At 45.5% G+C, this 13,857-nt stretch overlaps 1 protein-coding gene and 1 pseudogene across 2 annotated transcripts in view; both read right to left on the reverse strand.

Moving 5' to 3' along the window:
* Nucleotides 1-9,430, reverse strand: part of LATS2 (large tumor suppressor kinase 2) — a 99,279-nt gene extending 89,849 nt beyond the window's left edge. The window contains exon 1 of the mRNA XM_079775658.1: nt 9,244-9,430. The gene's annotated coding sequence lies outside the window, so the exon portion shown is untranslated. The remainder of the gene's footprint in view (nt 1-9,243) is intronic.
* Nucleotides 9,431-11,339: 1,909 nt separating this feature from the next.
* On the reverse strand, nt 11,340-11,841 carry LOC307101143 (large ribosomal subunit protein uL22-like; annotated as a pseudogene). Its single transcript has one exon. The product of its transcript is annotated as a large ribosomal subunit protein uL22-like (transcript).
* Between the last annotated feature and the right edge of the window lie 2,016 nt (nt 11,842-13,857).

Below are 13,857 nucleotides of genomic sequence, written 5' to 3' on the forward strand. Positions count from 1 at the left end.
CGGGAGGCGACCCGGCAATCAGGGGAAGGCGACTCCCCATCACACCTCTGCTGCTGCCACTGCTGGCAGCACAAGCCTTGGCCGGCCCTGGTTACCTGAGCCTCGGCCGGCCCTGGTTACCTGAGCCTCGGGCAGCCCTGGGCAGCTGGGCAGCTGCCATCCGAGGCTTGCCTGCGCCTCGGGCCGGCACTGGGCAGCTGGGGAGCTGAGGGGACTGGGGGACTCTAGAGGCAGGGCTGAGGGGACTGGGTGCCGCCATCTTATGGCTGTGGGCACCGCCATCTTTGAGGGCGTGGCAGTCAATTAGCATATTCCCTCTTTGTTGGCTCTGGGTGCCGCCATCTTTGCGATGGCGTGAGGGTCAATTAGTATGTTCCCTCTTTATTAGATAGGATTTTTTTGGTTAATCCTCACTGAAGGATATTTTTTCCATTGCTTTTCAAAGAGAGAGTGGAAGCGGGGGAGAGACATGAAGAGAGAGAGAAACATCGATATGATAGACATATTAGATTGGTTGCCTCCCACACACCCCTTGACCCGGAGCAGGGAGTGAACCCACAACCCAGGTACTTACCCTTGACCGGGAATCAAACCCGAGACCCTTCAGTGCAAGGGCCAACACTCTAACCACTGAGAACACTGGCCAGGGCTCCCCAGCCCTTTCTTGTTTCACTGTCCCCAGCTTTAATAAACTTCCTCTAAAATTTTTTTGAGAAAAGGTAAAGTATCTTTTCTTTACTTGAAAGAAAAGCAGAGAGGAAAAGTTGAAGTCATTAGACTTACTGTTTGAAAGTTGCCTGCAACTAGGTCTGAGGTGCTCTGTCCTGAGCAGCATTTGAACTTCAAGGAACTGCCTGCCTCCCAAACTAGCGGTCGCCAACCGGTGGTCTGCGGACCACTAGTGGTCCGTGAGGTCCAAAAGGTTGGCAACCACAGTCTCAAACAACCAGAACCAGGTTCAATCTGGGTGACCCTGGATTAAGTTAAAGGCACCAAATTCTCCCTTACCTCTGGAACTTGACAAGACTGTTCTCTCCACTCAGAACAAATTCCCCTCCCTGCTGGACTCACTTATACTCCTAGAATTCTCAGCTTATAAGCTCCTTCATCAAAAGGGCCCTCCTGCGCCCCCCCCATCTCAATGGCCCTGCTCACTCACCCCCGCCCCCACACACACACAACAGCACTATTACAGTGTGACATGACTGATGTGCCTGTTTCCCCTCCAATCACTGGAACTGCAAGCTCTGTGAGGCCAGAAGCACCTACTCAATGCCTGTCACACAGGCCCACAGGCCCAGGAAGCATGTGCTAAGTGAATACATGAAGTCACCTACCCCTATAAGCCTGTCCCCTCAATGCTGAACCAGTGATAAACCCTGCCACCAAGGTGGTACAAAGAAGGTGATGCTGCCTGGCTGAGTGGACCATCCTATATACCAAAGGTAGAGCACATGTCTAGGTTGCAGGTTCCATCCTGCGTTGGGGTGTGTATGGGATGCAACCAATCAATGTTTCTCACATTGATGTTTCTCTTTCTTGCTCTCTTAAAATCAATAATAATAATAATAATAATAATAATAATAAAAGGTGATGCCAGAGAGCACTGAGTACTACATGATTGTATATGGGCAAGGCACTCAGGAAGTAGCCATGCTCTTTCTGAAGTTAAGATGCAGGTCCAGAGAAACAAGATGACGGCATAGGTAACCACCTGTACTCGCCGCCTCCCACAACCACATCAAAATTACAACTAAAATACAGAACAATCATCATTCAGAACTGCCTGAAAGCTGGCTGAATGGAAGTCCTACAACTAGAGAAGTAAAGAAGAAAGTACAGAGACTGGTAGGAGGGGCAGAGGTGCGAAATGGTCTGGTCCGATACCCACATGTACTGTTTTCTTTACTTAGGAGGGAGATCGTCTTTGCAGAGGTCACCCATGAGGAGCAAAGGGTCTCAGCACCACACCAGCCCCCCAGCCCAGGGTTCCAGAACTGGGAAGAGAAGTCCCTGCAACTAACAAAAGGAATCCAAAGAGGACCACACCAAGACACATCATAATTAAAATTCCAAGAGCAAAAGACAAGGAGAGAATATTAAAAGCAGCAAGAGAAAAATAGTTAGTTACCTACAAGGGAGCACCCATACGATTGTCAGCTGATTTCTCAACAGAAACTATGCAGGCCAGACGGGAGTGGCAAGAAATATTCAAAGTGATGAATAGCAAGAACCTACAACCAAGATTACTCTACCCAGCCAAGCTATCATTCAGAATTGAAGGTCAGATAAAGAGCTTCACAGACAAGAAAAAGCTAAAGGAGTTGGTCACCACCAAACCAGTATTATATGAAATGCTAAAAGGTATTCTTTAAGAAGAGGAAGAAGAAGAAAAAGGTAAAGATAAAAATTATGAACAACAAATACATATCTATCAACAAGTGAATCTAAAAATCAAGTGAATAAAAAATCTGATGAACAGAATAAACTGGTGAATATAATAGAATCAGGGGCATAGAATGGGAGTGGACTGACAATCCTCGGGGGGAAAGGGCTGTGGGGGGTGTGGGAAGAGACTGGACAAAAATTGTACACTTATGGACTAGGACAGTGGGGGGTGGGTTAAGGGCAGAGGGTGGGGTAGGAACCAGGTGGAGAGGAGCTATGGGGGGGCGGGGGGGAGAGGAACAACTGTAATAATCTGAACAATAAAGATTTATTAAAAAAATAAAGAATTTTAAAGGAAAAAAAAGATATTGAAAACCTATTTAAGAAATAATGACACACCCCAGCCAGTTTGGCTCAGTGGATAGTGTTGGCCTGCGGACCAAAGGGTCCCAGGTTTGTTTCTGGTCAAGGGCACATACCTTAGTTGCAGGCTCCTCCCCAGCCCAAGCCCTGTTTGGGGGGAAGGGTGGGGGCAGGGGGTGGTTAAACAAAGATCTTACTTACAGTCACAGACAATAGGGTGATAAAGGGGCAGGGTGGGAACCTGGTGGAGGGGAGAAAAAGGGGGAAAAGGGGGGGACATCTGTAATACTCTCAACAATATAGATTACCAAAAAAAAAAAAAAGATGCAGGTCCAAATGACATGTTCCTAGGTGAAGTTTACATATAACTATTATAGTCTCATAACTACAATGCTACAACATAGTAAACCTTGAGGACTGTAAAATAAGCCAGATACAAAAAGACACAGACTGTATGATTCTACTTGCACGAGGCAACCAGAGCAGTCAAACTCATAGAGACATGGTGAAATGGAGATCACCAGGGGCTGGGGTAATGGGAGTTACTGTTTAATGAGTACAGAGATTCTGTTTGGGAGGATAAAAAAAGTACAGAGCATGGTGATGATTGCAGCAACAATGTGAATGTATTTCATGCCAGTGAACTGCACATGAATTGTTAAAATAATAAATATGTATATTTTACCATATGTGTATTTTACCTTGGTTTAAAAAAAGGAAAATAAGTTGCCTAGCTATTCACATCTAGCTAACTAGTGTTAGAACAATAGTTTCCTTCACAAACATAGCTAAGTGATTAAAAGACTGGACACCTCGGGACTGGGTACAAAGTTCCCTGGCAGAGTGAAGCCGAAACTGCCGTGTACTCACTCACCCTCCCCAACGCACCGTCATCTCCTTGTGAGGGCTCGGAAACACGGTGGGGAGCGGCTTCCGCAGAGTCCCACTCTTACAGCCCACATGTCCCCCAAAAATTCCGGTTATAAAGCCAACCAGCACAGGTGACACCACATTTCTGTGCTGATGTCTATGTTTATGCCTGAACTGAGAAATACCAAGTGCATGTTCCCCTAAACAGAATCTAGGTCAGATATCCTGGTGTCTTTTTTCCCCCTCAACACTTTATAATAAAAAATTTAAAATAGAAAAAAATATTTTTTCAAACATACAGAAAAGCTGGAAGAATTATTCAGTGACACTCCATAAACCCACCACTGGGAGGACTCCTTGTGAATAGGGAAGAATAGTATACCATGCCTGTTCTCATTTTCTTTCCATCTTCCTCCAGTCTTATAGGATGCACTGGTCCTAGGAATACCAGAGGTATTGTTCCTGCCCTTTTAAATATGTAAAATAGCACCTAGGGGCAAACTGTGCTCTTGCCCAAATCATTTGGAAAGGATGAAACTTTCCTCGTCTCATAAAGAATGAAAGTATTTTCTCAGCTTGAGATCTTGTATTTTAGACTTTAGTTTTAAGACAGTGGCTTTCATGGCCAAATTAAACTTCTGAAAGGTTTTTCATGAGAATACTCATCAGTCAAATTAAGATTGGAGCTAGAAATGAGCTACTATGACACACTACTAAATCATTTTAATAAGAGTTAACACATGGACATTTTCTTTCATCACAAATTTTATAAATATGACCATAAGTCCTCTTTGATGTGAATTTTAAAAATACAGGGGTATCAAGCAAACTAAACTTTGGACATTTCTTTGGCATCAACTAATTTAAGTATACTTTAAATTTTATTTTATTATTTATCTGTTTTTCAACATCTTTTTTTTTTTAAATCCTCACCCGAGGGTATTTTTCCACTGAATTTTAGAAAGAGTGGAAGAGAGAGGGAAAGACAGAGAGAAATATCGATGTGAGAGAAACATCAATTGGTTGCCTCCTGCACTCACCCTGGAGCCTGCAACCGAGTATGTGCCCCTGACCGGAATCGAACCCAGGACCCTTGTCCACAGGCTGATGAACCGGCTAGGGCAGTGGTCGGCAAACCGCGGCTCGCGAGCCACATGCGGCTCTTTGGCCCCTTGAGTGTGGCTCTTCCACGTGCGGGCGCGCACGTACAGTGCGATTGAAACTTCGTGGCCCATGCGCAGAAGTCGGTTTTCAGCTCTCAAAAGAAATTTCAATCGTTGTACTGTTGGTATTTGGCTCTGTTGACTAATGAGTTTGCCGACCACTGGGCTAGGGCAAGTATACTTTAAAAGAAACTTCATGACACTGGAATTGTAAAACGGTAACAGAACTCACAGAACAAAACCACCTCACTTTCAAATCTGGAGCTGAGACAAGTACTAAGTCCTACACTTAGTATACCGTATATAGGTGGCTCATGTAAAACAATGTGAGAGCAATATGTGAAGCATCCCTTAATTTGGCCCTACCCACTCCAATCCCAGAAAATGCTATCAAACGTTCAAGAATCTTTATTCTAATTTCTCCTAATACTTCACGAACCCACACAAAATCAAGCACCAACCAAGGAACAAACCAAACCTATTATAGGACCTGTATTAATGACACCCATTGGTATTTTTAAAAACATAATTTCTTGGCCCTAAAATTCCATATATTCTTTAAATTGTATCCTTACTATAATTACCTAGCAAAGATAAAACTAAATTAGGATGACAGACCAGGCCTCCAGCCAGACGCTGGCCTGTCAGAGTCATAAGCCACTATGCTGATGTACCTCCCAGAGCTGTCCAGGTCCGGAAACCCTCATAATGAGGACCTCTGGGGAAGTCAGTGATTACATTCCTCTGGGAACCCAGGAAAACGCTCCAATGAGCAGTGTCATCACATGGGGTTTTTAAGTGCCATGTGTGTGTCAAATACTCTGCTGCACATTATGAGGTCTCATCCAGGTAGAACAGGTCTCACCTCTAAATGAAGCTTACAATCTAGGGGAAAAGCAAACCATCACATTCTCCATTATAGGGTACAGGATGGGTCTCCTTATATTCCACGCCATAACCCAGTAAGGCCTCCCTCCTGTGCACCCTCTTCCCTCCAAATTTCGGGTATACCCCAGATAGGAAGTCGGAACACAGAGGTAAAATACTGTGACTTCCCAAAGAATCCCAGTGCACGTGCCTATTTGGAGAAAAACCTAGACAAAGGAGTGTCCACCAAAATTGGAAAGGCTAAAGGGATGTGATTTGACAGAGGAAGTGTGAAGCTATTCTTGGAATCTGGAACTTCTGGTAAAACGGCTCAAATAGAAGAGAAAGATGAACAGGCAGATAATGTTGGAGAAGAGGCAGGTACTGAGTCCCCTTAATGAAAACACTAGAGTGTGAGACCCATGAGGTATGATGAAGTTAATTAGTGATGGAACATGCTGGTCCTTAGCTTTCCATGCTCAAGATAACGGCCTGGAGGCAGAGGCCTACGCTCCAAAAGGAGGCCCACACCATTCAAAAGCCAACTTATGTTCTTTTTTTTTTTCTTAAATATGTTTTTATTGATTTTAGAGGGAGGAGTTAGAAAGAGAAACATCGATGACTGCCTCCCTCATGCACCTAATCGGGGATTGGACCCCGGGATTGAACCTGAAACCTGGGTGTGTGCCCAGACCAAAGATCAAAACTGTGACCTTTTGGTGCATGGGACGATGCTCAACCAACTGAGCCACACAAGCCACGGCCCAACTTACATTCTTAAGATCCTTAGGCCCAGCCGGCCTGGCTCAGTGCCTATATAGGCGGCTCATGTAAAACAACGTGAAAACAATATGAGGCTAATTTAAGGCTATAGCATATGCCTATTTTAGAGACTACAGCATATGCCTATACCACAATATTGTACCCATTAGTTAATACTAAATACAAACCACTGCTACTAAATATGAGTCTTTTCATTTGGCCTCCAGAAAAATTCCAATGAATGTCAAATACTGGCACATGAACAAAAAGTATACAATTAACTTTAATCACCTGTCACACCCTAGCAGGTTTGGCTCAGTGAATAGAGCATCACCCAGGGACTGAAGGGTCCCAGGTTCGATTCCGGGCAAGGGCATGTACCTTGGTTGCAGGCTCAGTCTTTTACATCGATGTTTTTCTCTCTCTCCCCCCCTCCATTCCACTCTGTCTATAAAAATCAATGGAGCCCGGCCAGTGCGGCTCAGTGGTTGAGCGTCAACCTATGAATCAATCCATCACTGTAGGGATTATCAAGACCAACCCTTCTTTCTGTTGATTAGGATACTTTGCTCCTTGTTACAGCAGATTTACAGTCACGACAAAGCAAATGCACGGAATTATCTTCTGTATTTCAAGCCCATAGTTTAAAATCAATCAGTACAAAATACTGTTTAAAAGTTTCACATTATTATAATCATAATATGAAATAAAATATAAAAGCAGCTTTTTCAAAAACTGCTGGTCCAGATTTAACGCTTCCCAAAATTCTTCCTGTGTGTTTACAGCGAATTTATCAGCATCAACACTTCCCTCATCTCCACACACACAGTGGGATTTGGGAGCCCAGGGCTGGCTATTTACAACACAGCATTTGGAATACCTGGGCGGTGTGATTCAGTGGTTGAGCTGGACCTATGAATCAAGAGGTTTGATTCCTGGTCAGGGCACATACCCGGGTTGCGGTTGGGAGCTTGATCCCCAGTAGTGGGACGTGCAGAAGGCAAAACCAATGGATGATTCTCATCATTGATGTTTCTATCTCTCCCTCTCTTATCCTCTCTCTGAAATCAGTAACAAAATATAACAAGTAAATAAAATAAAATAGCAAGGCATCTTATTGTAAAAGCATTCCCCTCCCATCAAAGGAAAATCCTTCCCACCAACCTTTGTGATTTGCTAAGAAAAAGAAAGAAATGTGTACAGCTCCGATTTACACTTGAGTCAAACTATTTCAAAGTGGATAGAGAGGCTAGAAGAGTCCCTTTCCAGTTCTAAAGTGCCATGATTCTAGTAATTTACTAGTAATTTTGCATGATGCCGAAATCGGTTTGGCTCTGTGGATAGAGCGTGGGTCTGTGGACTGAGGGTTCCAGGTTCGATTCCGGTCAAGGGCATGTACCTTGGTTGCGGGCACATCCCCAGTAGGGGGCGTGCAGGAGGCAGCTGATCCATGTTTCTAGCTCTCTATCCCTCTCCCTTCCTCTCTGTAAAAAATCAATAAAAAATATTTAAAAAATAATTTTGCATGATGTCTTCTGCTCAGATTCCACGTTATATTGCTCGGCATTTGTAGGTTTATTAATATTCAGCAACTTTAATTTCAAAGGAATGCTGATTTACTCATTAAACAGCACTCTATCTACCTGGATAATGAGATCAAATTGTTTGAAGAAATAGTGTCTTGTTAATTATAATTTAAAACAGTCTTTGTTAAATAGTATCTGCATTCTTATTTTGGAAGATTTTTCTGTTACTACCTTATTACAACAGCTAAAGAAAAAACATAAAAGATAAAGAAGCTTTGATTTGGCACTCAGAAACGACCCATCACGCAGGGATTGAAGCGGAGATTTCACTAAAAATATGAAGTCTGGTCTAGTTAGTACAAATTTCCTGATAATCAGCCACCACTTAGTTAGTTTCTCCATTACTGAAAGGCTCTACCAAGTAAAAGCTTCAGGAGAACAGCACCGCGGTCCTGGCTTTACCTGCGGCAGGGACACTGCGGTTTACAGGGAAGGTTAAGTCACTTTACGCCAGGATTCCTGACACTCAGACACTCTCACTTGCATGTCCACATGAGGGTGAAACGCCAGTCCTATTTAAAACGGCCAACTTCGGTAGAGCCACGAGCAACGTGTACTTCCACGGTTGTCCCGGCAAGAGAGGACTTGTCACCGGAGGGCTGGGGCGCACGGCGGGGCCGCAGGCCGGGGCCCTACCCCGCGCCGGCAAGTGCGCTCAGGGTCCGGGGCCGCCGCCCGAGGCTGCGACCGGGGGCCGGGGGCCGGGGGCCGGGGGCCGGGGGCCGGAGACCGGGGACCGGGGCCGGCACGGCAGCCGGGTCTGAGCCAGCGAGCCCGGCCCCGACGGGAACGCAGCTCCGGACGCTCCCGGCGCGGCTCGAGGGGAGCGCGGGGTGTGAGCGGCACGGCGCCCGCCCCCCGCAGCCCGGGCTGCGCCGGGAGAGGCCGCGCCCCGGCGGCCAGCCCGGAGCCCCGGCGTCGGGCAGCGGTGAGGACGGGACGTCGGGGCGCCGGCGCGGCCCGCGGAAGGGGGTGGGGACGCGAGATGGCGCGGCCCCAGGACGAGGGGGAGGGGACCTGCGACGGCGCGGCCCGCGGAAGGGACGCGTCCGGGCTCCGGCGGAGGCGGGCCCTGCGCGGACGCAGCCCCCCGCCGACCGGCCGGCCCAACAAAGCGGCGCCGCCCGCCCTGACCTCCCGGCCGCCGACTCGGCTCGCGACGGCGACCGGGACCGCGACGACGCGGCGGCGGCTCGGGGCGGGGCCCCGGCGAAGCACTCCCCGGCCCCCGCTCCCCGCCTCACCTCGGCCGTCTACCGCCGCGGGGGCGCCGTCGTCTGCGGCTCCGGGGCCTCGCGCGCCGAGTGACCGGGCGCCGGTGGCGGCAGCGGCAGGCGGCCCCGCGGAGCCCCGGGCGGCGGCGCGGGCGGCGGCGGCTCCATCTTCCCGGCGCTCGCGCCTCGGCTCCAGCGCAGACCCAAGTGGGACATTCGCTACATTGTTGGCATTCCACGGGCGTCACGTGACCGCGCGTCACGCTCGCCGGCCCCGCCCGCGCTTCCTGGTGCGGCCGCCACCTGCAGCCCGCGGTCCGCCGGGGCTCCGGGGGGCTGGCGGTCCTCTCGCCCCGCCGGAGCGGACTGAGGCGGACAGGACAGGCCGCGGGGAGCCACCAGGTCGGGGTCCACCATGGAAGGTGAGCGCAGGCCCAGCTCTCCGGCCAGGCTGTCAAGCACAGAGGACGTGAGCCAAACGCCCCCGTTCCGTGGGTGTGACTTGTCTCTCCACTTTGTGTGGCCGCGGTGTGTGAGGTGCACGGTGGGGGGTGATGTCCTAGGCCGGTATTTCCCTGACGACGATCAACTTAGATCTTTCCTGAGCCCATTGGCCTTTTGGCCCTAAGATAACACATCTGTGAGATGTCTGGGTAACTTGTAACCTCCTTTTTTACCCCGGACCCGCAGGGCACAACAAGTGGCACCGGGACATTCCCTCATTGTTATTGTTATCAAGTTAATTGTCAACTGTTAATTACGTTAAAGTATCCTGTATCCATCTCTGTAAGAGAAGCACAGTCCATCATTTCACTTTTCACCCTATCCCAGAGGTCTCCCCGCTTTGCTTTGTCCCACCTCCCTAATCTGTCACCAATGGATTTCATGTAACTCACCTACGTCCCTTTCCTTTGATTTCAATGTATAAATACAGATGTAACCCTCCATTCTCCGGAGCATTATCTCAATTCGTTGAGGTTCTGCTTCCCAGCATAGGTCGACAATTTGGCTCAAACTCACAAAAATTCTTTACAGGTTTCAATGGGTTTTTTTTTTTTACGTTAACACTACTAGGACATGAGCTGGGACAGGAACAGAAGTAACACTGGATGGCAAATCCTCAACCTAATTTCACACTGTGGCCCCAGATTGCTGAGGACTACTATCATTTTAAAAGCCAACTCAATTTCCTTTTTCATGCACCCTTGTGAAATGTTTAAATGATTAACATTTGAGTAATGAAGGTCATTTTCTAGGGACGACTTTAGCAACCTTTCCAGTCCGGGAACCCATCTAGATTTCCAGCCTCTACCTTTGCTCTTCCAGGGAACCTCCTCACACCCATCTCCTTTGAGCTTGGATTATTAGATCATTATTGTGCAGCTCCGAATTCAGTTTCATTCTGCAGTCTTATCCTGTACTTTCCCAGGCATCCTGCACGGTATCTGGAGTAGAACAAGCCTCCAGGGAAGGTTCTGTACTGTAGTGGGGGTCCCCTTTGCACTCACCTAGTGTACCTTCTATTCACACACCCCTGTCCCAAGCCACAAGACAGGCTGCCAATTTCCTGCGTGTGTTTAAAGGTTCTGCCCTTGCTGTCTTCAAAGATGTATTTAAAAAGATTTTTTTTGTCAAATGAAATATTGTAAATAAAAATAATTTAATGGACATTAAGATGTATGTGTAAAACAATAAAATGTTGCAATGACAGTAAGCATTTATAGCATTGCTTGCAATAGTAAAAAATCAAGAAGAACCTAAATGTCCAGCCGTAGAGAATAAGAGGAAAATGAAAGGTATTCAAATGATGACACATGGAATAACTTGATACTTTTCAAAGGATAAATGATTGTAGATAAAATTCAAAATAATTGCAGAGTGGAAAGAAGAAATTTGCAGCCCTGACTGGTGTGGCCCACTAATGGAAAGATCGTGGTTCGAGTCCCAGTCAAGGGCACAGGGCACATACCTGGGTTGCAGGTTCAATCCCCACCCGGATCTGGCAGGTGAGGGAGGCAACCAATCGATGTATCAATGTGTCTCACAATCGATGTTTCTCTCTCTCTCCCCCTCCCTCTCTTCTTTCCTTTTTTTTTTTTTTTTTTTGCTTTTACTTTTATTAGTATTTATTTTATGCTGAATTTATTCTTCAGTTTCTTCTGGGTATTTTTCTTCTGTGTACCTCCTCTTCTGGTTTAGAAACAATCAGTAAGGATCATCTCAATGTGGCATGAGCTCTGTAAGTTCTACACCACGTCTTGGGAGCTTTGTTCACCTGGATGTGCTCAATGACCAAGGAATCTACAACTAAACCCTTAATTTCACATTGTTCTCTGTATTTTTAAATATGTACAGCAAAAATTCAGCACTCTTTTTGGGTTACTGACCCTGTGTCCAGCCCCACTGTTTGGCCTGGGCACACTTACCACCTCCACCATTGTAACGACGGAATGGCACACACTGCTTCTGTAAAGTGACATCCTTCAGATGCCTGGTGGCTTTTCCAATATGCATGCCCTTGGTGGCCTGAGCAGTTTCACGCGTGTCCTTAAAGTGAACACGGAGATTTGAGCCTCTTGATTTGCATGATTTTGTGGGGTTTTCAGGATCAAGTGAATAGCAAACCATTTTCAGAGGTCACTTGTGGCCGCTTTGGGGAAGAGGGTCCCTCCCTACCTCCTTTCCACTCTCCTTGAAAAGCAACGGGAAAAATATCCTCTGGTGAGGATTAACAAAACAAAACAAGCAAGTTGCAGAACTACATATACACTATGATAACATATTTATAAATAAACAAAACCCTATAGAACCCATATGAATCACATACTTTTTGTAAGTATCAGCATGGATTGAAGGTGTACACACTAAATCCATAACAGCTGTTGGCCATGTAAGAAGTGAAATTAGACTGAGGAAAGAAAAATGCAGACTTTAAACTTCATCTGCAATGCTTTATTTCTTTTATCCAAAAAAGTGAAGCAAAACTGTCAAAATCTTAAAACTTGATTCTGGATGATTAGGTTTAATAACGTGTGCTGTTATTCTTTGTGCCTTTTAAAAAATATCTTTTAAAATATTTCAAATATATATATATATTAAACAAATTGGAAACAAGTTTAGAAGCTTGCTTGGGGAAACTGTGACGTACCTTTATAGGTATGTGATTATGATTAATGATTGTGTGAATAAGTGTTTATTAGCATGGTATCATTCCTTCCTTTGGTCTTTTTGTTGTTTTAATTTTGTGAGTGCTTGCTATGATCCATGGGCTAAACCAGATACTGGGGATATACTATGGTGAGCAAAACCACATGATCTATTCCCTGGTGGAATTTACAGTCTGTTCAAGAAAAAAAAGCAAGTGACAGTACCTAATTTTGTGAAACAAAAAAGGATGCAGCCAAATGTTAAAAGGCATTAAGAGGTATAGTGATTCTGGGTGATTTAAAACAAACAAACAAAAAATTATGTTGAAATTAATCAGGTAAATAAGTACATCCACATAATGCATCCAGCTGAGAAGGAGGGAAAAAAGAACACAGGCCAGGTGAGCACAAAGCCTACAATAGTGGCAATGTCACAGTATATAAATTAATTTATTCAGGTAGCATCTACATGTGTGTGAGGATGCGTGTGTCTTTCTCTATCCCAGGGATTGCCCTAAATTTGTGTATTATCTCATTCAATCCTCTAGACAACCATGTTATTAATCCCATTTTATAGAAAAGGACCCTAACACATGGACAATGGAAGCAACTTGCCCCAGATCAAGGATCTGGGATTCGAACCTTCATACCTATAACTCAAGAGCTTGGAAACATTGAATTATAGGCTCTCTAAAGGGAATTTCCAAAAAGTGTGGATTACAATGTACTTATAACTAGGAAACTGCAACCAAATTTACCACTTTATACTTTGAGGGAAGAGGAGTGGCTTTTGTGGAGTGAGGAAGAGGTCAGCTCAAAGACTAATCTCTAGCACCAGTCAGAGCAGAGGTGATGCTGGGGCTATGGGCTCAGGGACCCAATTTATCAGTGATGGCTCCCTCAATCATTAAAAGACCTTTTGCTTCTTCAGTTCCTGGACATGTCCCAAAGGTTTATATTATTGGAAGTCAGATTTATGGAAAAGTGGATTACTATTATTTTTCAGAGAGTAATAGATGAATAGGCAGTAGATGAGTAAACAAATGTTTTCTATCTTGTATTTTTTGTCTTTTTCTTTGTTGTTTTGTAATTTTTATTTATTTGAGAGAAAGAGATAAAGGCAGAAGAGAAATATTGATTTGTTGTCCCACCCATTCATGCATTTACTGATTTTTCTTTTTTTTGAAAGACAGAGAGAGAAACATCGATTTGTTGTTACACTTATTTATGCATTCATTGGTTGATTCTTGTATGTACCCTGACCTGGGACTGAACCCGCAACCTTGGCTTATCTGGACAATGCTCTAACCATTTGAGCTACCCGGCCAGGGCCTATTTCTGTTTTTGTCATTGACTTTTACCATGTATTTTTTAAAACCTTTATTTAATAGATTTCACCACTAGGATTCTTTTAAAAATTATTTTAGCCAAGGCTTTTGTGGCTCAGTTCGTTGGAGCATTGTCCTGTACACTAAAAAGGTGGCAGATTCAGCCTGGC

This window comes from Cnephaeus nilssonii, assembly GCF_951640355.1.
Source record: "Cnephaeus nilssonii genome assembly, chromosome: 6".
In the NCBI taxonomy this organism is placed as follows: Eukaryota; Metazoa; Chordata; class Mammalia; order Chiroptera; family Vespertilionidae; genus Cnephaeus; species Cnephaeus nilssonii.